This window comes from Hesperophylax consimilis, chromosome 15 (genome assembly GCF_061612785.1).
Source record: "Hesperophylax consimilis isolate HC1 chromosome 15, BYU_Hcon_1.0, whole genome shotgun sequence".
Taxonomy (NCBI): Eukaryota; Metazoa; Arthropoda; class Insecta; order Trichoptera; family Limnephilidae; genus Hesperophylax; species Hesperophylax consimilis.
Window position 1 is genome coordinate 24,077,962 of NC_142850.1, and position 26,084 is coordinate 24,104,045.

General features: G+C 36.9%; 1 protein-coding gene and 1 long non-coding RNA gene across 7 annotated transcripts in view; one reads left to right on the plus strand and one right to left on the minus strand.

The window, feature by feature from the left end:
- Positions 1–26,084, minus strand: part of osa (trithorax group protein osa) — a 241,730-nt gene that overhangs the window by 32,686 nt on the left and 182,960 nt on the right. The window contains exon 1 of one of the 6 annotated variants that reach the window (XM_089640378.1): positions 23,790–24,177. The exons of the other annotated variants lie outside the window; for them this stretch is intronic. The gene's annotated coding sequence lies outside the window, so the exon portion shown is untranslated. Of the gene's footprint in view, positions 1–23,789; positions 24,178–26,084 lie in introns of those variants that run through there. 6 annotated transcript variants of the gene reach the window in all.
- Positions 7,384–9,510, plus strand: LOC149417528 (uncharacterized). The gene is made up of 3 exons (XR_016303322.1): positions 7,384–7,405; positions 7,712–7,897; positions 8,067–9,510. It is a non-coding gene; the product is annotated as an uncharacterized LOC149417528 (long non-coding RNA).

Here is a 26,084-nt window from a genome sequence, read left to right on the forward strand (position 1 = left end):
GACCCACTTTAGAGGTCATTCATTTCCGTGACGCAGACTATTACGAAAGAAAGACGATTGCGCTGACGCGACGAGCAGAGTATGTCCACCGTCCACAGTACATAATATGTGCACATTTGTTGTGTACCAGATTTGGCAGCTCCGATAATATTATTATGTATGCTAATTCGAGACATTCCGGTGGCTCGTTCCCAGTTCATAAATATGCTAATTTTAAACAACATCCAACAACTAATGGCGGTTTCTTCCTTGCTTTGGTACGCGATACTCTGAATTCTGAATGCACATTATTATCCAATACATAATACTTCCATGTGTCTGCCGCTATCCAGGATCAGTGGCTTGACCTTCCCCAATACACGCACACCCAAATACACACGCGCTCGGACCACGGACCGAAGAATTAAGTTTATTAACTTATATAATTGTGTGTTTTGTGTAATTTATGTATTCAGGGGGACAACGCAGATTTGAGTTAGGCTTATAGACAGTGTCAAAATCACGCAATTCAGAACATTACTATCGAACGTGAACTGCTCTGGAAAAAGCCTATCTATCCTATGATAATAATTATTAAAAGCATACTGAGAATTACTCAATCAAACAACAGAGTTCTGATCTGGTGTTTTTCTAGAATTGAAATGTTAATAAAAATGGCGTTAGACATATTTACTGACCACATTTCAACAGCCAGATTCTTCCCAATCTCCTTCACTTCCCCACTCCCATCAGAATAAATAAAATTGACAATACATATTTGATTTTAAAGGGATTATGCGTTCCAAAATCAAATATTGTAGACATTCTTTAACAAAATTTGGTTGCTTTAAATAATAAAGTCAATAATAATATTGTTTTGTTGACAGAGATGCCAGAAATTTACCTTTCTCTGTAATAAATTTTTCACGAAAAAATATCATTACATCTGTACCTGAGAAGCAACATGTCTTAAATGCAAAAAGCTTATTTTACAGGTAACGCGTAAATATTTTTTACAAGTTTTTTAATAACATTGTATTTTTGAATTATTGAAGATAATATTAGCGATTACTAAACGAAAATCTGAAACAGAAAAATCAGAAAAGGATACGGTCACATCTAGAACTGGAACCCAGGTTTCAGATTTTCGTTTAGAAATCGCTAATATTGTCTTCAATAATTAAATATTACAATTTGAGGTTTTACTCAATAAAGTTATTCCGAAAAATAAAAACATTGTATTTAATAGATGTAATATTTATACTCAATATTTTTTTAAATGTTATTTTCCTCTTCAAAATGTTACGTATTCTTACATTTTGATGAACCTGGGGTTGTTCTGCCTCTCACAATTATAGTGCAAATTTAACACAAGATAGTCTGAAAGAAATTAAAAAGACATTTGATTTTCAATGGCATGAATCCTGAGCCAAATGTTTTATAAATACTTTCAGCTTCATAAACATATATATGAGTAGATTAAAAAAGGGACACCTAGATTGTTTGGGCATGTAGAGAGAATGAACGAGGAAATGAGTGTAAGGAGAATATATGACGCGAACGTGAATGGTAGATGAGCTCGGGGACGCCCGAGGAAGATATGGCACGATCAAGTGAACCAAATACTTGAGTCGGACCACGCCAAGAGTCAGAATAACAGAAGTATATGTATGGGATGATGTATGAATGTGAATGGAGAAAGGAGCCAAGACAGAATTGTTTGGCGGTTCGTCCTTTCTGCCTACCTACACCTGCGCGGAAAGCGCGCGATTTTTTTTAGCTTCACAAATCCTACAATTATAATATTCCGTGATATATCATGGTACGGTTAACGTGTATTTTACACCACTGTTAGATTATGGATCCGTTCTATACCTACTTATCTACCTAGAGATTGCAACGTCGAGAGAGTGTCGTCTGTTATAAGTAAGAATATAACATACCTATTTGAAATGTTACTAAAATAAGAATTGTTGAGAGTTTTCTGTTGATAATGATGACTTCAATGTTTCGCCTTTTTACGAAAGAATGTAACACACCTATTTGAAATGTTACTGAAATACGAAATGTTGCGCGTGTCTTGATGGTGGACTTAGCAAACCGAGGAATTGAACGCACGACGCCTGGTTGGGATCCAAACGCGATGCCAACTTTTGATGATGATCATTTAAATATTTTGAACTATTGTTTTTCCAAGATTTCATATTGTAAGTACACATTTATAACACCATTGAGGCGCTTTTTTTTCACAAAAACGGCACTATACAAATTATCCAAGCATTATTATTACATGACGATTTTTATTTTAGTGTATTGGGGAAACAAACAGTTTAACAATTTTCTTATAAATAATTACATTTTACCAGTGAAGTTTCCACATAAAATTCATGTTACATACAGAAAAAAACATAAATAAACAGAAAAATAAACACAAACCACCTTAAGGCGATGCACTACGCCGTGTAATATTTTAAATTGAGCGGCTATCAATAACAACCCTTACGTACATGGCGATAAGGTTTAAATTCCCGCTTAACACCATCCGCCTGTTTTGATTTATGCAAGAAAAAAACATGGCCAAAAAGTGCCTTTTATTTTATTTTGTGAATGTTCAGGCATAAATATATTTTTTTCGATCATTTTATAAATAACTTAATTTGCCACATTATACAATAAAAATATAACCGAAAATGGATTCGTAAGTAGGAGATTTTGAAGATTTTGAGATCTTTAAAGCAGTTTTCATAGGCCTTATACATTATTTTTTTCTGGGCTTATAAAAAGACTTATCTAAAAAATTCTCGATTATTTCAAAGGCCAAGATGTATTCTACTCGCGGTATTTAATTAAAGCATCTGAAACATTTCTAGGCGACCAAATTTTCAAAGCAAAAACACATGATTTTGCATTACTACGTACGGCATCGCCTTAATGAAAATAACTCGGAAATTTAAATATCTTACACACCTTAACGAAAATAACCTGAGATATCTTAGATATCTAACACATAGCAGGGGGAGGGGGTACGTAATTGACAATTTGATTTAATTTTCTCCAATATGCATAAGTGGAAAATATCGGCGTCTGAAAAAATATTATTGTATTTTGTCATTATGAAAAATGAATGTTATGTGTAGTTAGATTTTGAGCGTGGGATGTGGAATAGTTTAATCGTGTGTTTCGAGCTGGACAGTGGAAATGAACATTTTCCAGAAGGTGTTTTTATTTATTTTTTGTGTTAAGAACTTTGTGGATAATTTTAAATATTTTTTTTTGTCTGATATATCTCTTCTATCTTCTAATGTTGATAGTTTGTGGAATGCTAATGATTCTTTTAAATATTGGGGTGGTTGGAAGGAATTAAAGTCCAAGTGTTTCAGAATTTTTTTAAAATTCAGTTTCAGTGCCGGCAACCCGGGCGTTTATTTAAGGTTGGTTCTGTACAGATGTTTTTTTTTCATTACCCTCCTCACTAGACATAGTCTGTTCTGAGGCTGGTAACAATTTATATATAAACCAAATGTTAAGTAAAAAATATTAAAATAAAAATAATAAGAAAAAATGGAAGTAAAAAAATGAGTAATATAAAAATAGAAAAATAAGTGTAGTACTATATGTGTTGAAGAATTATGTATAAAAATATGAAATGAGTATTTCGTATTATAATTAATTGTAAATTCCTTCCAACCTTTCAATATTAACTTTATATTGGGGATTCCATATTACTATACCAAACTTAAAAACGGTAATTTAGTATTAGTGGTCATGTTCTTAAAATTATTCCGAAAGTGTGCCTCACCCAATACAGATATATTATTATAACACTAAATATATTGTTTATACAAAGCGATGACAAAACTTAGAATAACAATAACAGCAGGACAGGACAAAACAAGAATATTAAAACTAAAAACATAATATAAAACAAGAGGCAGTTTGTGCTCAGAAATGAGAATCTTCTGAGCAGACATTTTAAGGTACAGGGAGGCAACCGAAACCAAACAATTACCGTAATTTTAAAATATGGCTTATTATAAAATATAGAAAAAGAAGTTAAGATATATGAATGGTAAGATTTTTTAAATAATTTTGTTTTTAAAGCCCAAGCCGTAGAATATGGTTATGTATTTATTCTAAAATAAAGGAGGTTCTCACAAATGTCAATAAATGTGACATTGCCAGTAACAACAAGTACGGTAGGTACCTATATGCATATTATGCATATTATGCACATAATATTTATAATGAACGATAGCATTAATCCCTGTCTGATGTTCGTTTATTTGTTAGCACTACAGAGTATGCATTGGTTGGGTTGTTGCGTTGGTTCTCGGGAACTTGGCACGCTATGGAAATGTTGACTGTTGAGAAAACCTTGACCCAGACCTGCCGATCGCGGATCGGTGGAACCGTTTATAAATAACCAACACATTACGTAATCCATCTCATTCATTCCGCCTTTGTTTTGGTCCATGGCAGGTATCTCGACAGATGGCATCTTCATCCATTGTGAAATCACCATACTACATGACCAGTAAAACAGTTAATGTTATTGTTAGAATTGCTCTCTAAGGAACATGGTAAGCATGGTTGATTAGTCTGGTAACGGTAAGGATGAAAACCAGACGGCAATATATTTCCAGCGCAAAGTTAGATAAAAAAATACAGGTTAATTTTTTTAACGCATGACATGTTATATCAATGTAATGAATACTGATACATACTGTCAAGAAAATAATTCCTTGTTTAGAAAATAATTATTTTCCTGACTTTACCTGGTCAGTGAAGGAATTAATTCACAAGCTTGAATTTGACAAGCAACATTTTTTGGTGAATTTTGGCACCGTTTCCGCCGAGTAACGTCACTCCTTGAATTCACGCCGGGGAGAGAAACGACGTGGATTCGATTATGTCACATAATCAAAGTGATTGACTTGCTTTTTTAACTTTTGGGCAATCCTTGTTAATAATGATTCTCCGCGTGCCATCGTGATATTTTAGTGTTTTCAAGATGAGAACTTTCTTTTCGTTTTAAATGTAAAGTGTGCGTAGTGGCACCGGGAATTTTTGCTTATCCCTTGAGAATCGAAATCCATCTGCCGCTGGAGATGATGAAGTACCTGTTTAATTATCACGCGGATGCGCCCCGAAACTAAGTAGTTCACGCAAAAGCCTTTTTATATTTTGTGGGCCCCCTCGATGGAAAAGGCCTCGACGTGCCCCATCTACCAGCACGTTGGCGTCTACCCTCGCATTATGGAGCGAGCTCGCCTTTGAAGGAATCAGCTCTTTGAAGGGATGCTGTAGTTGGATGGTGTGGTTGGATTCAGGATCGTCACGTACGAGAGATCCTGCTCTGCCCATCTGAGTTGTTCCACGTACTTTCTACGTACTTTGTTAGATTAGATCAATTTTACGTCGGATCCCCACAGGTACGATGATTGTTTGTTATTTATTTTGCAAATGCCGACTACTAATTCATAAATTGTTTTGGTTAGATAAACATTATATGATTGCTCCTAGCAGATTCTTTTATTTCGGAACAAAAATGGAACCTTTTTTCACAATGACAACAGCACAATCTTTGCCCCACTTTAACATGAGAGGATCTCATTTGCCCCGGCAATAGTTTTTACATAAAATTTAATACCCCGTGCCTCATACGTTATAATACCATTGTGTGAACATAGAGAAATAGACAGTTATAAGACCACTTTGCGCTAGAAAGTAATGCAAGCACGTGCTCTATGTACACAACCGTAGAATAAAGGACAAGAAATGAGATATAGGCGTATTTCGTGCACCAAATCTAAGGGCGATGCGCCCTTACATTTCAAATACGGAAAAACTGTCTATCAATAGATTCAACTGGAAGGTGAACCGGAAATTCTCCGGCACGTTGATTAGAGATGGGGCCGTTCAATGTAATCGATATTGCTTGGGTTGCAAAAAACATATTTCTTTTAATTCACTGTTGGAGTTGGATACATACAAACTACAAACTAAATGTAAATAAGACAAAATACATGCATATAGGCAGAACAAATACGCACGAGGAACCAAAGGTTTCTATAAATGGAGAAATCATAAAAAAAGTGGAAGAAATTAAATATCTAGGTGTTATTATAGACTCAAAATTGAACTTCTCAAAAAATGCAGACTATACAATTAAAAAAATTGCAAAAAAAATATCATTTCTTGGTAGAATCAGAAACAAAGTAAATAAAGAAACATGCCAGATAATATACAATACAATTATATCACCACACTTTAATTACTGTTCAAGTATTCTTTTTCTCTGCAATAAAGAGAAAATGAAAAAAATGCAAATACTGCAAAATAAAGCAATGCGAATAATACTTAAGCGCAACATATACACAAGGATAAGAGACATGTTAAAGGAGCTGAATATTTTGACGGTGAAGCAAACTGTGTATTTGAATGTACTTATTTTTATACATAAAATAAACTTAGGGATGATGTCTAAGGAACTGAAAAGAAAAATAAATTACAATAACGAGATACACGGACACGGGACGAGAAATTCTAAGCAAATTAGATTGCCAACAAGAAAAAAAACAAGCACCCAAAAATCTCTGATGTACCAGGCCGTTCAACTCTATAACAAAATCCCGAAGGAAATTGCTGTGATAGAAAATATTAATAAGTTCAAAAATGAATTAAGAAAATATGTCTATCTCAATTATTAATGTTTCTTTTTTTTGTGACTTTAGTGAAATATTTAAAGAAAGATTATGTTTGCCAAACAATGTACATGTTTATATGTTTATAAAACTATTAGCACACACGAAGATGTGAGCTAACTTAAGATTAATAAATAAATAAAATAAAATACCAACTCTGACAAATATAAAAAGGTCGATAGGAGTGTCTTGCAATAAAGAGAGGCAGAGCATGCCGATAATGGTGATATTTGATTGGCTATCTCGATCTAATAGCCAAAACATTTCATTTCATTTAGCGACATTGGTTTACATTCAAATCTACATGAACGTAGTCCGTATTATCTATTTAGTGTACGCAACGATTGGTCGTGTAGTTAGTAAATCGTGAGCCGTTGTCTTCTGTCATGCTTAGGATAATAAAAAAACGTATTTTTAATGGCGTTATCTATCTACAGGGCAGGCCCTGAGCCAAACGGCGCCTGGCGCAAGTAAACTTTTAACCCTTTCAGCCCCAGTGTTAATTCAAATTAACACGAACTTTATGATTTTTTTTTTCGCAACTGTGGCAATTTAGAAAAGTCGGGTTTTTGTTTTCTTATAGCTGGCAATCTTCCCCGTGGCGTCTATTTTTTTCCGCTCGGTTGCAATCCTTATTCCCGCCACAAAAACGGTAAATATTTTGACAGCTGCCGATTGTGCGTTCCATCGAATTTCCGCCGTCATCAATTACTTAATTTAAGGTAAGATATCAATATTTTCTACTTGAAGTACATATATTTTAACTCATAAAGATGTGTTCTATAATAATAAAATCAGTTCAATCCACTTTTCACACTTTTTTTGGCAGAATATCGTGAATGAATTTCAATGTTCATTCAAATTAACACTGGTAGTGGAAGGCATAATTTCAACTAGTATGGAGAATTTTTAAAGATAATTATCATCGAATATTTCTTAATTTCTGAATGAATTTTAATTAAAATGTTATTTGTTGCAAACTTTAGTGATTAATTCAATATTTTTTGGTGCATTTTTGCCAACTACAGATGAATAACAGTCTTAACGAGTTGGAAATCGCGCTTCTACTCGAAGGTGATGTTTCTGACATTGAGCTGGAGGATGGCGATGAAATTGATGAACTTGATGATCTGAGGAGTCCGGAAGAGGCTGAGAACCATCATCTCGACCAACCAGCCCTCGAAGAAGTAGTTGGCATGCGGATTGAATTCCTAGTAAGTATTACCTAGGCTGTTTAGTGGCATTTTATTTCGTATCTGTACAACTGTACTGTGTTACTATTCATTGAATCGACCCGATGTTTGTTTTGGAAACAAAAACCGTTGATTAATGGAAGTTTGTTAAAATAACAACTTTTTAATGTATCTCTCCATCATTTTTCAGAATGCCGAAGTACTTGCGCTGGAGGAAGGTGATCCACCCCTTGAACTAGAAGAGGAAGAGCCGCCCCAGGTAGCAGCCAACATTGCTTCGGAGAAAAGTGTGCGTTGGCGTCATCGAGACATGGAACCCGTAGACTCTAACTTTATTTTTAGTTTTTCTGAACCGACTAAGGATATAACACCTCTTAAATATTTTAAATATTTTATGAGTGAAGATATTGTTATAAATATGGTAGAACAAACCAATCTTTACTCGGTTCAGAAAAATTGTAAAAATATTAACACCACTGTCGAAGAAATGGAGAAGTTTATCGGCATGCACATAATAATGGGTATTTTTAAGCTGCCTCAAATTGCCCAATACTGGCAAGAAGGGCTTAGACTGCCTATGATATGTGATGTCATGCCGAGAAACCGATTCACCAGCCTGAGACAATATTTTCATCTTAATGATAATATAAATTGTGTGCCCAGTGGTCAACCTGGACACGACAAACTATTTAAAGTTCGTCCTTTGGTAGATGCTCTCCGTCGCAATTTTTCCAAAGTCGAACCAGAAGAATTTAACTCCATAGATGAAGCTATGATCCCGTTCAAGGGGAGGAGCATTTTAAAACAATATATGAAAAATAAGCCCCATAAATGGGGCATTAAAATGTTCGCCCGAGCGGGATCAAGTGGCTTTGTATATGATTTTGAAATTTACACTGGCAAAGACACCAATGTGGGTGAGAGGACTGCACTGGGAATCAGTGGAGATATTGTAGTAAGACTTTGTCAAGGCATTCCTCAGAATGCAAACTATAAAGTTTCTTTCGACAATTGGTTCACTTCTCATTCACTGATTTCCAAATTAAAATCTATAGGCATATGGTCCATTGGTACTGTTCGTAGCAACAGACTACGTGGTTGCATATTCAAAACAGACCGTCAGTTACTTGAAGAGGGCCGTGGATCATATGATTATAAGACTGAATTGGAATCTGGTGTTTTTGCCATAAAATGGTTCGACAATAGGAACGTACACTTTGCATCGTCATACGTCGGACGGGAACCGGTTGGTACCGTCCGTCGTTGGTCTAAGGTTTCCCGTTCCTACGTAAATGTTCTTTGTCCAGCTATAGTGGCAGAGTACAATAGATTCATGGGTGGTGTTGACCTCAGCGACATGTTGATTTCACTCTACCGAATTGATATCCGATCAAAACGCTTTTATTTAAGAATAGTTTTTCACCTTGTTGACATGTGTGTGGTGAATGCTTGGCTATTGTACAGGCGCCACTGTTCTCAACAAGGTGAAAAATATAAATCGTTATTAGTGTTTCGATCTGAGATAGGCCGTGCGCTAACAGCTGGTAATTCTACAATCAACCCACGTCGTAGAGGTCGACCCTCACATGAATCTCAGGACAAACCGTCTTATAGTAAGCGTCAAGTAAACCAACCAAGACCTCTTGATGATGTAAGGTTTGAGGGCTGGGGGCATTTTCCCCGATATAGTGAAAAGCAGTTGAGGTGCAAGCACTGTGTCCAAGGCATCACCAAAGTCAAATGCGAAAGGTGTCTAGTACATTTGTGCTTTGCACCTACTAGAAACTGCTTTTCTGACTATCATGATAGGTCAATACACATTAAATTGGTATACACATTGATTATCATAGATTTTAGTTGTGTATTTTTAAAATTAAACACTTATTTGTATTATTTGTGTGTTGTTGTTTATTTTACCTTACTATAAAAAAAATACCCCCTGACACCCAATGTTAATTCAAATTAACGTAGAATATTTTCTAAAGTATGTATTAAAAAAAAAAAAATTATATACCAAAAAATTTCAAATAATTTTCTGAGGTATTATCAGGCATTACATATTTTTTATATGTGGAAACAATAATGCGGGTGTGAAAGGGTTAAGGCGATGCACTACGTCGTGTAATATTTTAAATTGAGCCGCTATCGATAACAACCCTTACGTAGATGGCGATAAGGTTTAAATTCCCGCTTAACACCATCCGTCTGTTTTGATTTATGCAAAAAAAACATGGCCAAAAAATGCCTTTTATTTTATTTTGTGGATGTTCAAGCATAAATATTAAAATTTTTTTCGATCATTTTATAAATAACTTAATTTGCCACATTTTACAGTAAAATCATAACCGAAAATGGGTTCGTAAGTAGGAGATTTTGAACTTTAAAGCAGTTTTCATAGGCCTTTACATTATTTTTTCTGGGCTTATAAAAAGATTTATCTAAAAAATACTAGATTATTTCAAAGGCCAAGATGTATTCTACTCGCAGTATTTAATTAAAGCATCTGAAACATTTCTAGGCGACCAAAATTTCAAACCAAAAACACATGATTTTGCATTACTACGTATGGCATCGCCTTAACGCCCCTTGTCAAACATTAGACGCCTAGATAGGAGATCACTGTAATCAACAATATTCTGATGATTTGTATTCTTGTGTAGGGCCGTTTTTTATGAAAAATATTCTCAAGGGCGATGTGTAAGGACTGTTTGGTTTTAGGTATCATCAGCTCCTCGGTAATTCTGCGCCAGGAGCGGAGTGCTTCAATTGCTCCCGCATAGGGGCGCCCCTGTCTATCGCATATGCGTTAGGGTAGAAAATACTTTTGATTTGAGATTTCTAATAAAACGAGATCTCTTAAAAGAGAATGATGATTGATGACGTACCGCGGGATCGGATAGCACCGAGAAGCAATCGATGCATTTCAAGTGTCAACTGTCTATGGCCACAATGGGAAATATTCTTCACGTAACGTTCGCCGACTTGACTGTCTGACATCATCCTCTCGCTGGGAATTATTGCAACCAGTGCTAATGCTAATGCTAAACGCAACACACACACATATTAGGTACCCACACTGGACAAACAGAAATAAAAATGGTTATCGGCATCCGAATACGGTAAATATTAATTTGTGAATCTCTCGGAATGAAATATTAAACCATAGTATATTTTATAAGTAGTAGAGTGACCGGATAAATCATCACAATGATAATTCATCACATCTTTAAAACGTTATATAAAGTCATGGAAAGTGATGAAACAAAAACTTTATTAACTGGGTTAAGTAGGTTAGGTTAGGTTAAAAAAAAATTTTCATCGTTGCTAATGACTTTATATCACTTTTTTAAAAGTGTGTTGAATTGTCAATGTGTTGAATTATCATGGAACCAAGTAGTAGATAGCATTTAACGATGAAAGCAACACAATTATACGTTTGTGTTACTTGCACCCCCGAATAAAAAAACAGCAGAATACAAAACTTTTACGTAAAGATTAAAAGCAAAGCCATTGTAAGTTATTTTAAGGGGTATTTATAAATATAATAATGGTATAATTAAATATCACGACACAAGCAACATCTTCCTGTGGTGCCAGGTGATTTTCAAATAGGATTGTCAGGTTTTGTAACCCGGGAATGTTTGTATTTAAAAAAAACAGGTAAATTATTTATATGGAATGTGTATTTCTTTTGCGTAAATGTTTGACAGATGTTTAGATAATTAAAAGAGTGAAGATACATTACTGAGACAACGCGAGTGGTTTCACTGAACTAGGTCCAGTGGACATAATTTAGCGGAACGTTCATATCATAGACATAGGTTCATATAGATACTTAATTCGTACACACATTCTTTAAAGGCTATCCTTTTTATAAGCGGTCCTACATTATCGATTAGGTAATACCTATGAATATAACGTGTCTTGTATTTTTTACAATATCATTGGAAGATGTCGTAATTTTCTAATTTTCCAAATTTACTAACATTCGAAATTAATTTTTTTGAAGGCAATGAATGGATCCTGAGGTAAATATATTTTTATAAATACTTTCACAAATGCTACAATCATAATATCGCTAGTGATTTTTCAACGGTTCTGCGCTAGTCTTTCATAAATTTAATAAAATGTAACCACTTCCAAGAAGCTCATATTGAACATTTTGTTAACAAAACCTTTGCAACTTTGATCTGTCTCTGCTGCTTGGTGTGTTTAAACGTTATAGGTAGTAATTTATAACACACGGAACAGGCATAATGCAAACGAAGTCAACTATTAATCAGATAACGTCAGCCCCGTATCTGACTGATCTGCTTACCCTTGTAACTGACTTTAATATACAGGGTCGTGAAATGTATACTTAAAATAAGTAGGTATGTATCTACCTACCAACAAAAGATCTATTATGAAACAACAATGGGTCGTCATAATAATACTAAGCACCTCTCAATGACCGTTGTACCTTTTATACTTTTAATTGGTAGCCCCTCCCCTTGCACCTGACCCATTGACTAAGCAGATCACCATAACAACAATAAATCACAATAAGGTAAGTGGAGGTATTCGGAATCTTCTCAACAACATTAGTATTCCCCCATTAACCAGTCCAACCGCATGTGCCATTATTCAGTCTAATTGCAGCAAGCCCATACCAAACGCACTAAATCTGTCTCTTTCTTTCGCTCGTCTGCACCTTTTGTCTCGCTTAACTCACTGAAAACACAAACACACACACCAATACTAACAAATGGCTTATCTTGTTGATCGTGTCAAATATTAATCGGCTAATCGTAAACAATGGGATTTCGTCGCCAATATTTATATTTTTTTGTTGTGTACCTAGAAATAATAAAATTGACAAAATAATACAAATTAGAATGTGGCACATGATTGGCATTTTGATATCGACAAAAAGAGAATCCTGCCAGTTCGGGTCCGCCGGTAAACAACGACGGCATTATTTGAATTTCGACTTCGCTGTGTCGGTTGGCGCGCGATAACGGGCGGCTCCCAGCTGGCGCGCTCGGCGGCCGACTCGCGCGCCCCGGCCCCGGCGAGGTTAGCCGACGGACGAGTCCATGTTACCCCACCGAGGGGCGGCCATACTGTTTTATATCCATTATCTCTCGCTAGCTCCGACTTGGCGTTCAACTTGTACGCCGCGCACCGAAACGCCGCTTGATTACAGTCCCCGCGAGGAGAATATTGTAGAAACGGTCGGATATTTCCACAACACGCCATCCCACTTGAATAACAACTCCGGCGTTCTTCGTGTCGTATCGGGGCGAAGTTGCTAGCTCCGCCGCTTTTGCCGCTTACTGCTGACTGCTAACTACTGGCTGCTGGCTCACTTTTCTGTTCGCCGTAGTTTGTTTTTAGCTTAGTGTTGGTATTTTATTGCGAGCGCGATTAAGGCGAAGGCTGTATATGGGAACAAAACAACTTATAAAATATATTTTATCCTTGTTTTTAAATAAAGACATTACTAACGGACAACATCACTACATTTCAACTTATGGAATACCTATAGGTAGCTAAACTCCACAATGCTTCCTCTTCAATTATTTATTCTACGTAGGTACCTAACTCACCTACTTCAATAAAAGTTAAGGTTATCTTGCTTTTTTATTCGTAGATTGAGGAGTTTTTTACGTTCACCAAGTCTCGCCGACGACGAAAACATCTTACATATCCACCAGTGGCGGTCCGTGACTTTTAGTGAGCTCAGTGTAGCATTGAAAAATACGAAATTATTGATGATGTGTAGATGAAATTTTTTTTTCCAAAATTTAAATTTTTTGTGCGAGATACAGGGTTTTCCAATAAGAGCTGTTATTTTGAATAGCCCGCTATTTCGGTAGATGTTACTTTTGAAGCTGTCATTTTTTGACATTTGACAAGTAGAAACTACGCCATTTATAAAAATGGAACGATACACGCTTCAACAACGCATTGAAATTATTAAAATTCACTTGAGTGAATCAAATGCAAATCATCTTGAGTGATGAGGCCCATTTCCACCTCGGTCGCTTCGTCGCATCTGGGGCTCGGAAAACCCAAGAGTTATTGTTGAAATGCCTCTCTATCCTCAATGTGTGGCTGTTTGGTGCGGTTTATGGTCCGGCAGAGTCATTCGACTATACTTTTTTCGAAAATGAGGCTGGAGCAACAGTTACGGTGAATGGATTGCGCTATCGAGAGATGATTAGTGTTTTTTATGGCCGGAATTGGATGGTATTGATCTGGACAACGTTTACCTTCAACAAGACGCCGCTACGTGCCACACAAGCAACGAAACCATTGATCTTTTACGATTGAATATCAAAATAACACCTCTTATTGGAAAACCCTGTATTTCATGAAAGCACAGTATTCCCAAACTGAGAAATCTTCAAACAAAAAGATTATATTTTTTCAAAAATATACTTAGATATGTATACATTTTCAGCTACTACATCAAATGTCGTATTTTTCAAATGTTACCACTCTAGATTACTGAAAAGTCACGGACCGCCTTTTATACCCACCGACCTATATGTATGTATGTTGAGAAACGTAAACAAGATAGTCCCGAAGACTGAAAATAAAATATTCCTGATAAATAAATGGGTTATTGCGAGCAGTCGGAAATTTAACGTTAACGTCGGCGGCATTGACACAAATAAGGGAGCAATTCCGGGATATAATAAATGTGGGTAGACTGACTGGGTAGGTGGCACCTACTTTACTTTGATTCATTCATTCGGCGAGTCCTCGAGTAGATGAGTAGATACCTAGGCAGGTAGAGGTAGATAGATACTCAGATCAATGTAGAGGAATCTGTATTATGAAGTTTTTATTCAGGACCGAGCCACGTGGCTCATGAATATGGTAATGGCAGGTGGTCGTGCCCCAATCTAAATAGAGACATCTCCGAGGAAACAACCAACCAACTTGTCATTGATGCTTTTGACATTATTTTGATTGAGTTTGGTGATCGATCACATCATCAATGTTATAGCTAGACGAGATGAGCATTTATTCTGATCCATGTGATCGTGGTTATCTTGCCGTCAAATTATAATTATATCTTGCTTTTCTGTATAAATCGATGTCACGAGTCGACACCATGACAAAACAACAAAAAGTGGCTATTTATGTTAAACAAGACGTTATTCAAGAATATATATTTTTGAAGGGTAGGAGGCATTGTAAAGTAGTATCCAGTATCAGTATCCAGGGGGTACTTCACCATCCTTTTGATAGCTTATCCATAGAATAACGTATATTTTATATGTACGTTTTTATAAAGTCAGAGTTTACTCTTCGGTATTCGAACCTATGCTATTTATTAAAATACCCCCCCCCCCCCCATTAATCTCGATACAGGCTTAGCCCTAGTGAGGTAGATTATTGTGTGAAGAATCATGCTTTACATTTAGTGAGAAGCAATAAATACGTCTTGGAAAAGTCAAAAGCGGAAAGTCATTAGTGGTCACCATTATCAGGGAAAGTGGGAACCACGACGACACTAATGCCCGCCCGTTTGTTTGTTTTTCTTCACATATAATCACGACCCGGCGGTTAAAATGCCGAGATGACGCCGGGGTGCGCAATAATCTAATTACCTCGTGCTTTATGACGTAACCAGTTCCGAAGCGGATGGCGATAGCGACTGACAGATGGGCCGCGGACACGTGTTCTGCGCCATCAGCCATCAATCATCATTCGCGATACCTATTCTATCAATCAGTCAGTCAGCCAGCTAATCTATATATCTATTCATGCACGCGTCTCCCATCGACTAACTGTGAACCAGCTAACCTCATTGACTGGACCAAGCGGGCCCAAGTTAGCTAATGCTCAACTAAAGCAAGCTGACGATCGACAGAGAATGCATAATATTGACCCTCTTTTGAAGAATTCAAATTATCCCATATCGATTAAGTCAACTATAAAAAATCAACTACACTGTCACAGGCGGCTAAAATTGAGAAATTGGCAAAACTATTATATACAAGATAGGAGAAAGCACAAAATTGAACTTTGAACGGAATTCAAATAATCTAGGTGTCGGATAACTCACCAAAATGACAATTCATCACACACCTTTAAAAAGTTATAAGTCATGAAGTGATTACACAAATACTAAATCAAATAGGTTAGGTTTACACGTTAGTTTTTTTTTTAATTACTTTTTATCACTTTTTAAATAAGTGTTGAGCTATCGTGGAACCAATAATCCCATATCGACAAGTCCGGTAGATACAGCCGTGTCATATTAGGGTATATATGTATTAGTGGTCGTTTGAAGTGCCGAAACCCAAATACCGCAGTTAGCGAATCGGTCAATTCGGAAGCTGTCAAAACGTGGCTAAACACCGCTTGATAGGAACCGGCATGTCGCCGTGAGAAGCGCACACAATTAAAGTGACAATGGCCATTATTGCGGACAATGTTTGTGTGTATTTGGGCTATTGGGATTAAAGGTATCACGTGGCTCAGCGCCGGGACCGCCATTATCTCGCTGGTAGAGATGATGTAGATGGTAGGTAGCTGGTAGTTACAGCTAGGTGGCTGATAGGCAGAGGTAGATGTAGAGGCATGCATGCTGGCCGCTACAATAATACATCCGAGTTCCCTGACCTTTCCCAAGTCGGTCCAGACGGTTAGACACGGAAATCGGATGATATAATGTAGTGGTCCGCCCACAATCAGCCGTCAGCCATCAGCTGTGAGGAACATCAACTTTTGGGGAGTAAACAATTAATGAGTCATCAATCATCGGCATGCCCCGTTTAATAGCTTATCATAAAACCTCTCATCTGAGCCGATATCGCCACATACTACACTACACAACAAAACAAACATCACACATACACGTGTGAGGTGGTGGCTTACTCTGAGCGAGCGAAACACATCTACAATCAGCAAGCTAAATTTATATCGCCGGTCATCGAATACATACTCTGGTACATAAATAATATACTAATAGATGATGCCACTGATTTCCTTACTAAACATTAATTTTATTTTATTTCATTTTACACCAAGAGTGCTTTTACACGATACAAGTACGTCTTTATCTGCAAGATATCAGAATAACATTAAAATCCCAAAATCAAATATAAAATAGCAACTACTTCTATCTCGAAATAATTTATGTTAACAACCTTCCTTTAAATCTAAAAAATTCTTTACTGATAGTATTTTTTTTTCTGTTTTCCGCAAATCTTGGTTTTCGTTATATTTATTACAATAAGTAATACTACACAACTAATTCGTATTCTTCACTGCTGAATTGTAAAAGAAACATTAATTTTATTATTTGGGCGTAAATTTCCCCATCAAACACAGCAACTTGTCTTGTTATAGTGAAGAACAGCTATAGATATAATAATTTATGTTTATTTCAACACTGTGAAACATGTAACATTTAATGTATATTTATTAGTAAAAAAATAAATAAAATTAAGTCATATTTAAAGATTTAAAACCTTGTCAGTTCAGCAGACGGTTAGAAAATAACGACATATTCAGAGAAACGAATGTATTATGAAAAAGCGAAATACAGAAAAAAAAAAAAAAAAACAAAATAATGCGTACATTGAAATTCAATAATACCCTTTTTACATCAAAGTGGGTCAGTCAAGTAAATTATATTCGGTTGAAAATTCCCTGCATTGCACGTTGGGGAATTGGAGAGAAAGTGTGTCTCCACACGCAAGTATCCTGCTCCTGCTACTCCTACTGTTACTTGCTATACTTTGGATCAAGTGATCAATTTAATAATACATTACAGGCTGGTCACACAAAACAAATTTATAAAATTCCGCTATTATACCCAGCTCTAGCTCTAGTTCCAGTGACATCTGTCAAATTTGACATTTACGTAAATTGCCTACTTTTTATCAGTATGAACGTGGTTCATTTAATATCGGTGATATAAATCGATAAAGTATGATATATAATCTAAATAAGTCTGGTTCTTACAGGGATTTTAAAGGTTCCAATTGTGAGAACATGTTTGCTTTCAACGTTTTGTATCGTCATAATTTCATGAAAAACAAATACTGCTAAATATGAATAGGCGCGCCTCCAAATCATTGAAAAAAAACAGGCCACATCAGGTAATTACAATGAGGAATTATTTCAATCCCACGGAAAAGTAAAATATTGCATTAAGTAAAATATTCTTCGTGTTATGATTTGACAAGTGGGTTCTTAGGTTGGTTAACCAAAAACCCATGTGTAAAGTAGGTTCTTAGTTTGGGTTTCATTCAAAAATGAAGAAGAAAAAAACTAGCCCTAAGAACCAGTTTTGTTTTTTTTTTAAATAATTTATGCATATTGGATGAGGCACATCTCTGCATATTTACCCAAATTTATTTACAATTAGATTCCTCGCTTATAGCACCATGTTGAATGAAGCGGGGGAATATATAAAAAAAAAACAAACCCTCATATAGTATAACTTTTAAAAATCGTGATAACTGTTTGGTTTTGCAAAGAAATAAGTTCGTTCCTCTATTAAAATCATCAGACAAAATGCGTAATATTGGTGACATTAAAGCTTCGTATAAACCAAGCGAGGTTGAAGAGAAATTAATATTTAATTCTTGTCTTTCAAAACGTTATTTTTTAAATCATTATACCTTCTAAACCTTTGGTTTATTATTTTAGTATACATATTAATACAATATAAATATATTAAAATTAATAATTTTATAGTACGTATATCCAACGGAAATGAATGCCATGATTTGTTTCTTAGAACACGCACTGCCTAGTTAGGAACTAATGTTGACTGGGCCATAATGTGTTCACGTATGAACTAATGTTGACTGGGCCATAATGTGTTCACGTATGTATTACAGCTTACCCTCGACGTAATTTTACTTTTAATTTTATTACACGTCTTGTGCACATATACATATAATATGTTACTTCTAAACTTTCTGTATCAAATGTACAATAATAAATAAATGTACATACCGGGCCCTATAGCAGTGAACTATTGATCTTATTACTGATTTTGATTTACGTAGACTATTTTATCTTCAATGCGCCATTTTTCGTTTTTATCCGTGAATTCGGCGGCGTTGACGTCATAATGACGTAGCTAGATGGAACCGTTTCGGGATGTGCGGTTTCAGATAGTTTTAAAATCAATAATTATTAATTAAAATTACACATTTTTAGTAAAATGATCAGAATCAGAAAAATAAACTCAAATTTTTGACGGTATTCATAATTTGTGAAAATACACATTGTGCGGAAAATTTAGATTTTGTGGTATAAACCCAAAATCATTCATAAGTCCCCGTGCAACGTCGGGTACACGTCAGCTTGTAATTTATAAAATGAATTCGTTCTTTGATCGTTTGCCGAACAGTTAACAAACATTTCACGTGACAGTTGAAACAATAAACCACTTTCGATCCCGTGATCCGGTCCTGTGATCCTATTACAGAATTGCAAACTAGGTGAGTGAGAAGAATTATTGTTTCACTCTCTCTCCGAAGCGATACATCAATCAATGCGTGTGAATCTTAAATAATATACTTTAGATTAACGGTTATTTGTTGACTGTTTATAAGGAAGTTCAGGTAAGTAGCTGCATAAGTATGTAGGCGGGTCTGTTGGAGATTGGACTAATCGATTGCCGGCAGAAAGTACTTGTTGTAAATAGAAAACAGAAATCGTGACCGACCTCACCTACTCCCGTGCCCTCGGCGCTTCCAACCGGCCTCCTCCAACCATCCCTCCTTTGTTATGCAAAAGGATTCATTCTAAAAGCAGAAATAAACCTAACTAAGTTGTTTGTTTCTTCTAAGACCGCTCCGTATTGTTGAGCGTATCGTAAGAAACATTACGACGGTATGTAAAATATTGCCATAACAATTGCAACCACCGCGTAATCATAAAGCAGAGTATGCCTTTCAAGTAATGGCAAAACGTGCAATTTCACGTCAAAACAACTGCTGTAGTTCATAACACATTGTACAGGGAACAATAAGGCTAAGTCGTTTTGCCGTTTAGCCACTTTGTTTAGGAATAAAAGGCGGAAATACGTCGTGTGTGCGAGGCCGCGAGTAGTCTCTTCTCCGGCCGCGTATTCCACAAAACATTGAATGACAGCTTCACTCTACACTGCAGGCTGAGGGCTGTGACACATACACAAGGTAGTATATACGCATACGCGATACGCGCTCCTGAATGGAATTCTAAAAAGAAGGAAAAAACAGGTTTGTTTTGTTTACACTGAAACACATAGTTCCCGAGCCGGGATTCCCTCCGCCGCCAAAAGGGCAACAAAACAAGCGAGCACTACACTACCTACCTATTCACACAAGCGCAGCAAAAAGACAAACGGAACCATTAGCATTACCGGCCAGACAATGGGAGGTAGCACTTGAGTGCCACGGATTCCCCGAGTATAAATATAGATAAACGGGATAAGGTAGATGGCGGTGGTGGTGATGGTTGGGTGGGAATCCCCTAGCCACCCCCCTTTGCTCTGCTCCCTAACTCACCGCACATTTTATTGAATGTCTTTATAGACCACCTGTTACGTGACATGTACCCACTGTTATATACATGCCTATATTATATAAATCCACCGCCTGGAATGCCTGTACATGAGGCGACCCTTGTAACAACCTACCAGTCAGCCAGCACACATGCATACGTACATACATACACACCAACACTGGCTCATTTCTCTCTCCTCTCTCGAATAACATAATATTTCACGTATTTTCGGACTAGTTTTTCAAGAAAATCCGACTGATACACGGAATTGACACTGACAACTTCATGGTGATTTGATAAAAGTTATTTCTATACAACATTGAGTTAATTTTGATAATGAGACAACAAAAATGTTAAACTACTAATTGGTTCGATTGTGATTAATGTGATTAATGTGAATACCGCTCGTTACTCCCAAGTGCTCTCAACCGTCCGGAGCAAGTGAGACAATGGGATCCCTAATTGGGGAATGTTGTGAGGCTGAAGGTAGTAGGTGAAGGAGATGTGGAAGCGGAAAGTTTGGAAGTACCTACCTATTAAGATATGGCCACCAAACATGGCTAAAGCCATTTCCAGCAACGTTTCAATCATAACGGTGGTCTTACACCAGGGTGATACTGAGAGTATCTTCCCCTCTGGAAGTTCAGCAAATATACTTGTAACCATGTTTACTTCTTCAGATTCTTTTTTTTTTGGTTTCGATGTACATTTTTTAAATTTATTTTCTAGATATTATGATGCCATGTAGTAAAGAGATTTATTTTAAATAGCATATTTTGCTAAGAGATTCTGTTGTAGTTTTAGTATCAGAAGATATATACGAATGCGAATGACGCAAAGAGTGTGTGACAAGACATTCTATTCTTTGGGTGTGCGGAGACATGGTTTTCCAGTTTTCTTCCTAAGAGAAGTGATGTTAAAACTGAAGTCACCGGTCTGTCACCGGCAGTACATAGTAACTGGTACCTACCTGCCTGTCGTCATTAATTGTGGGGTTCAATTCCAAAACTGTCGATATTGAGTTATATTATATGCTACCATACTAAATCGAGATCCGAATCAATTTGTGTATTCAGTTACCAAAAGGCACGTACAGAATTATCTACAAATTTGGCATTTGAAAATAAGGGTTTTCTTCAAATCGAACTACCTATGTACACATCCTGTACGAGCCTATTTTTTTTCTACAAGCGTGAAGTTTTCCATATTTATACATAACTGACTGTTTCCTATTAGATACAATGGTAACCGGGTAACTCAGGACAATTGAAGTGATGAAAAAACAAGGTTAAATGGGTTAGGTTTACATGGCCTTATCATCACTTTTAATGACGTTATATCACTTTTAAAAGTCTGTTGAAATAAAACGTTGCCAAGGAACCGAATACAACAAAGTGACGATGATTATTTTCCCTAGTGCACTAATTCCACGGACAATTTTTTTTCCAAATCTGTCTTAATTCCTTATTTTTTGGTTACATTTAAATAAAGGCTTAGTATTTAAAATTTTGTTTAAATACTAAGCCTATTTTGTAGAAAACAACGGACAATGAAGAAGTAAATAATATAAAAATGTGTTTATACCTTGTAAATTGTATGTTTATTTGGAGTTCGTTAAATTTAAAGTTACCGTTTAACGTTTCAGATTTTGGAAATAGTCAGTTTAGGAATAGAAGCCCACTTGTCTTTCCTTGCAGATTAACGGGTAAATAAGAATGCTCACTTTCCGTAAAATAGGTACCGTACTGATAAGCACTGGACGAGCCTTAGGGCCTATTTCATCTCTGAGGATGCTGTGTGGTTGGTCATTTTGGGGGAGGAATGAACCGGGTTTTTGAAGTGATCCATTTTGAAGAGCGGAAACACAAAGCCGGCAAACCATCTAAAGAAACTGTTGGGTGCAAGAAAGAGTCGTAAAAACGATCCCGTTTCACACGGAAAGTGTCCTCTGAAATACCGGTAGAATGAACACGGTATTCCCACCTAAAATCTAGGTTCTGAGAAGTGCAATCCAATTACCACCAGAGATAGAATAGGGCTCCAGGTTGGAGTTGTGCTGAATACTGGATCCCAGATGTTTCCTATTTGTGGGATTGCCCTGCTATTCGGTTCTAGTTAGTCACCCTGACAGCCAAATCCATTTCAAGCATCATATCGATACCGAATGTTCCAATTTGCACAGTGCCCCGCTGCAAAACGGTAAAATAAAAAAAAAACAGTTCTAAAAGAAATGCTTATTTTCGTTGTGACTTGTAAATAAATGAATGTATATTCGACATGACCCGGTCTCCGTTAATCAAATACTATAAACAAGCTTGCTGATAAACACGGAGCAGTCAGTACTCAATAAGCGCGTCTGTAGTAAACATCTTTCCTTGTCCTAAACTTTATTGAAATGAAATGCTCGAATAAATAATAAAGATTCATGAATAGTGGTTGGTAGGTACACAAAACACACACATACATACACAGACCGTGCCAAGTCAAGGCCCGCTTATGTATATTTACACCAACATAACGAGGTACATATACCTATAATGTGTGGTAGGTATATATATAGACTGGGAGCACGTGCTTTTATTATTTATGGCAGATTGATTTTTACAGTCGCGTGTGTTGTTTAGTGGTGCGAGTGAGATTATAATGTGTCTACATGTAGGTACTATGTGTGTATACAAAAACAGCTGTCTTTATGTTCGTACTTGTCGTTTACCTATTACTCTATATTTATTATCTGGAGTTATATAACATCAACATGTATAACCGTTTCTGGGTCATTTGTTTACAATCACTTTACCACCCGACCGTACATATTGTATGGGAATTAGCGCATTGTTTACAATTAATTTTGATTAGCTGCAAACAATGTGAGTTTTTGACAATTCTTATTGCACTAAATGGTTTAACTGAAAATGAAAAATCTTTTCTCAAACATTATTGGATGGTCTTAGTTTTCTTTGTCAAGAAATTGAATTCGTTTAGTAATATTATAAGTTCACCATATCAGGACAGCCAAATAAGTATCTTTCCCGCTTTCTTTCGGCTCATCTCCTTAACCAACGGTATTTGTACGTTTAAGTTATAAAATTGTACAGATTCGAGGGTGTACTGTATTTTCTAGTAGATCTATTGAACTGTTGGTGACTATCTATACAAAATACACAAATGTTCTTGGCTATCGTGACACATAGGAATTTCCAGACTTCTTTCGGAATGTAACACAATATACTGTTAGGTATGAAACAAAGCAGCCTCATAAGAACGTGAAGTAACATTTCGAAAGAATACTTTTAGTGTGAGTCACGAAGCCGAAAAATACTAGCCCGGTTTGTTGAGAAAAGCTGTTTGAAAAAAAAACATAACGGAAAACAATCAAATGTCAAACGATTTGGTCACTTACTATTGAGTTTGTGTTGATTCAGCTGTACGAAGTTCACTCTTGCTTCTCAAGAAGATATAAATGCGAGGAATCAAAGCACAGAACTTAAATATTCACCACTCGATGTCATGGATGGGGCATGAGGAAGAACTGGCAACTGGCAACTGTCACAGAACTTCATCGAGAAAGCACCAAGGAAAGGAAGCACAGTTCGCACTATAGAAGTTAGTTAGTACACACAGTCACACGTCAGCGGACAGCGGGCGAGCGGCGGTGATAAACAGAACAGAGACCGAGCAGCGAGCACTAGCAGCTAGCAGCAGAGTACCGACCACGGATAGGAGTACAGAGTAGGGCGAGAGAGGGAATTACGTCAGCGCCGCCAGCCGCCTCGCAACTGCCGCGGCCGATTTCTCTACACAGCGCTAGCGGCGCACACAACACGCGCCCCGCAACCAACTAACCAACCGCAACACCGCCACAACTCTCAAACACACCAAACCAAGTATTACTACTTTTACAACCATCAAAATGCTTTCCTAAATTCTTTAATTAATTCATACGACTAGAATGTATTTTATTTAAATTTTATTACTCGGGAGTCGGGTCGCTGCGAGAACGGATTTAATCATTTATTTATCAGTTGGATATGCGAGCTGTGGCGGTAGCGAGCCGGGACAGCGCGCTCCACGCGAGCGAACGTTCGCCACAGCCGGCCGACCTGTGTAGCTCTCTGTACCTAGGAGGGCACAGCGGGCGCCGCGAGTCGGCCGCCGGCCCGCCGTGCCCGGAGCCGCGGCCTAACTCTGCGACTGCTCCTCGTCCGGATCGGATCGGGCATAATTTGTATTGTACATATTATATTGTATGTAATGAGTAAATAAACGGATCGTTAGGTGGCTATCGTTTCTGAATGAATGAATTATGTACTACCTATACTAGGTAGGTACTTATCTTCGTTACTACCGATTGTAGAATTTCAAAAGTGACTCATCGCTATTATTATTATTCAACGGGTGAAGTTTTAAGCGAGTCGGTAGGTACCTATATAGGTACCTAAGCAGGAACTTTGTAAATTCATTTCGAATTATAAATACGTAGGTACTTACTGTTTCTTTATCATCCAATGTTTTGATAGGATCAAAGAGCCCGGCCCGAGTCGATTTATTTATTTTTTTATTTTTTTTTTATAGTGAATACCTCACAAGAGTCCCAACTGCTCCCGTCTGGAGCCAGTGAGACTATGGCATCCCCAATTGGGGGATGTTGTGAGGCTGAAGGTAAGTGGGGAAGGGAAAGAGGAAGGTGGGGAAGTACCTGGCTATTCAGATCTAGTCACTAAACACGGCTAAAGCCATTTGGAGCAACGTTTCAATTCTGAATGGTGGTCTTACACCAGGGCGATACTGGTAGTATCTTCCACTCTGGAACGTGCCGCAAATATACTATATATTATTTTTAATTAATTAACTGTGAAATAACACAAATTAATCAAATAAAATTTATTTGCGCACGCCGGGTTCGAACCCGCGACCTTCGGAATGGCAGTCCAATGCGTTACCACTGGACTATTGAAAGCATTATATTTACTTTTACCATTTCATTGATCGTTACCGAAATACGACACACTGAATAATTGTTAGCGATAGGTGTTCGTATTCATTCAAAAAGTGATTAATGGAATTAATCCTTTTTTTAAATCTTGTCAGTAGCATCAAAATAATGAGAGTGAGGACAAGGCAATTTGAGACTGATTTCTTATAACTTAAAATGTTATTGCAGTATTTTATAGCAAACGAAATCAGCATCTTGAGTTCAGATAGGCAGCAAAACAGGCAGCGCGGGGAGATACAGGATACAGACCAGTCTTACATCCGCCATTGCAGACTGCAGGCGAGGCGAGGCACAAGGAAGGGTTGCCGCATGCCTACAGCCTTACAGTCCTACCACACCTTCCTTGCCAGCCAACCAAACCAGCAAACCAGAGTCCAAAACCTAAATCTTATCTACATCAGCCAATCAATCATCACTACTGCAACAAACAAACATCACCAACTTTTGCAACATCACAAAACGATTTGAGAATGTGTGCGTTGTGCATGCAAGCCAAAAATGATTCCATAATTTCTCTTTAAAATGTTCACAAAACAAGAACGCAACAGCTACAAACAGAAAGAGACCGCCAAATATATATATATATTTTTTGCAAAACGAGATATGTTAGCATTATGATTGATTGTACAAAAACTAAGAGGTTATTCAAGCAATGTGGGTGAGGACTGTGCAGAAACTCATTAAGGTAAATCATTATATACA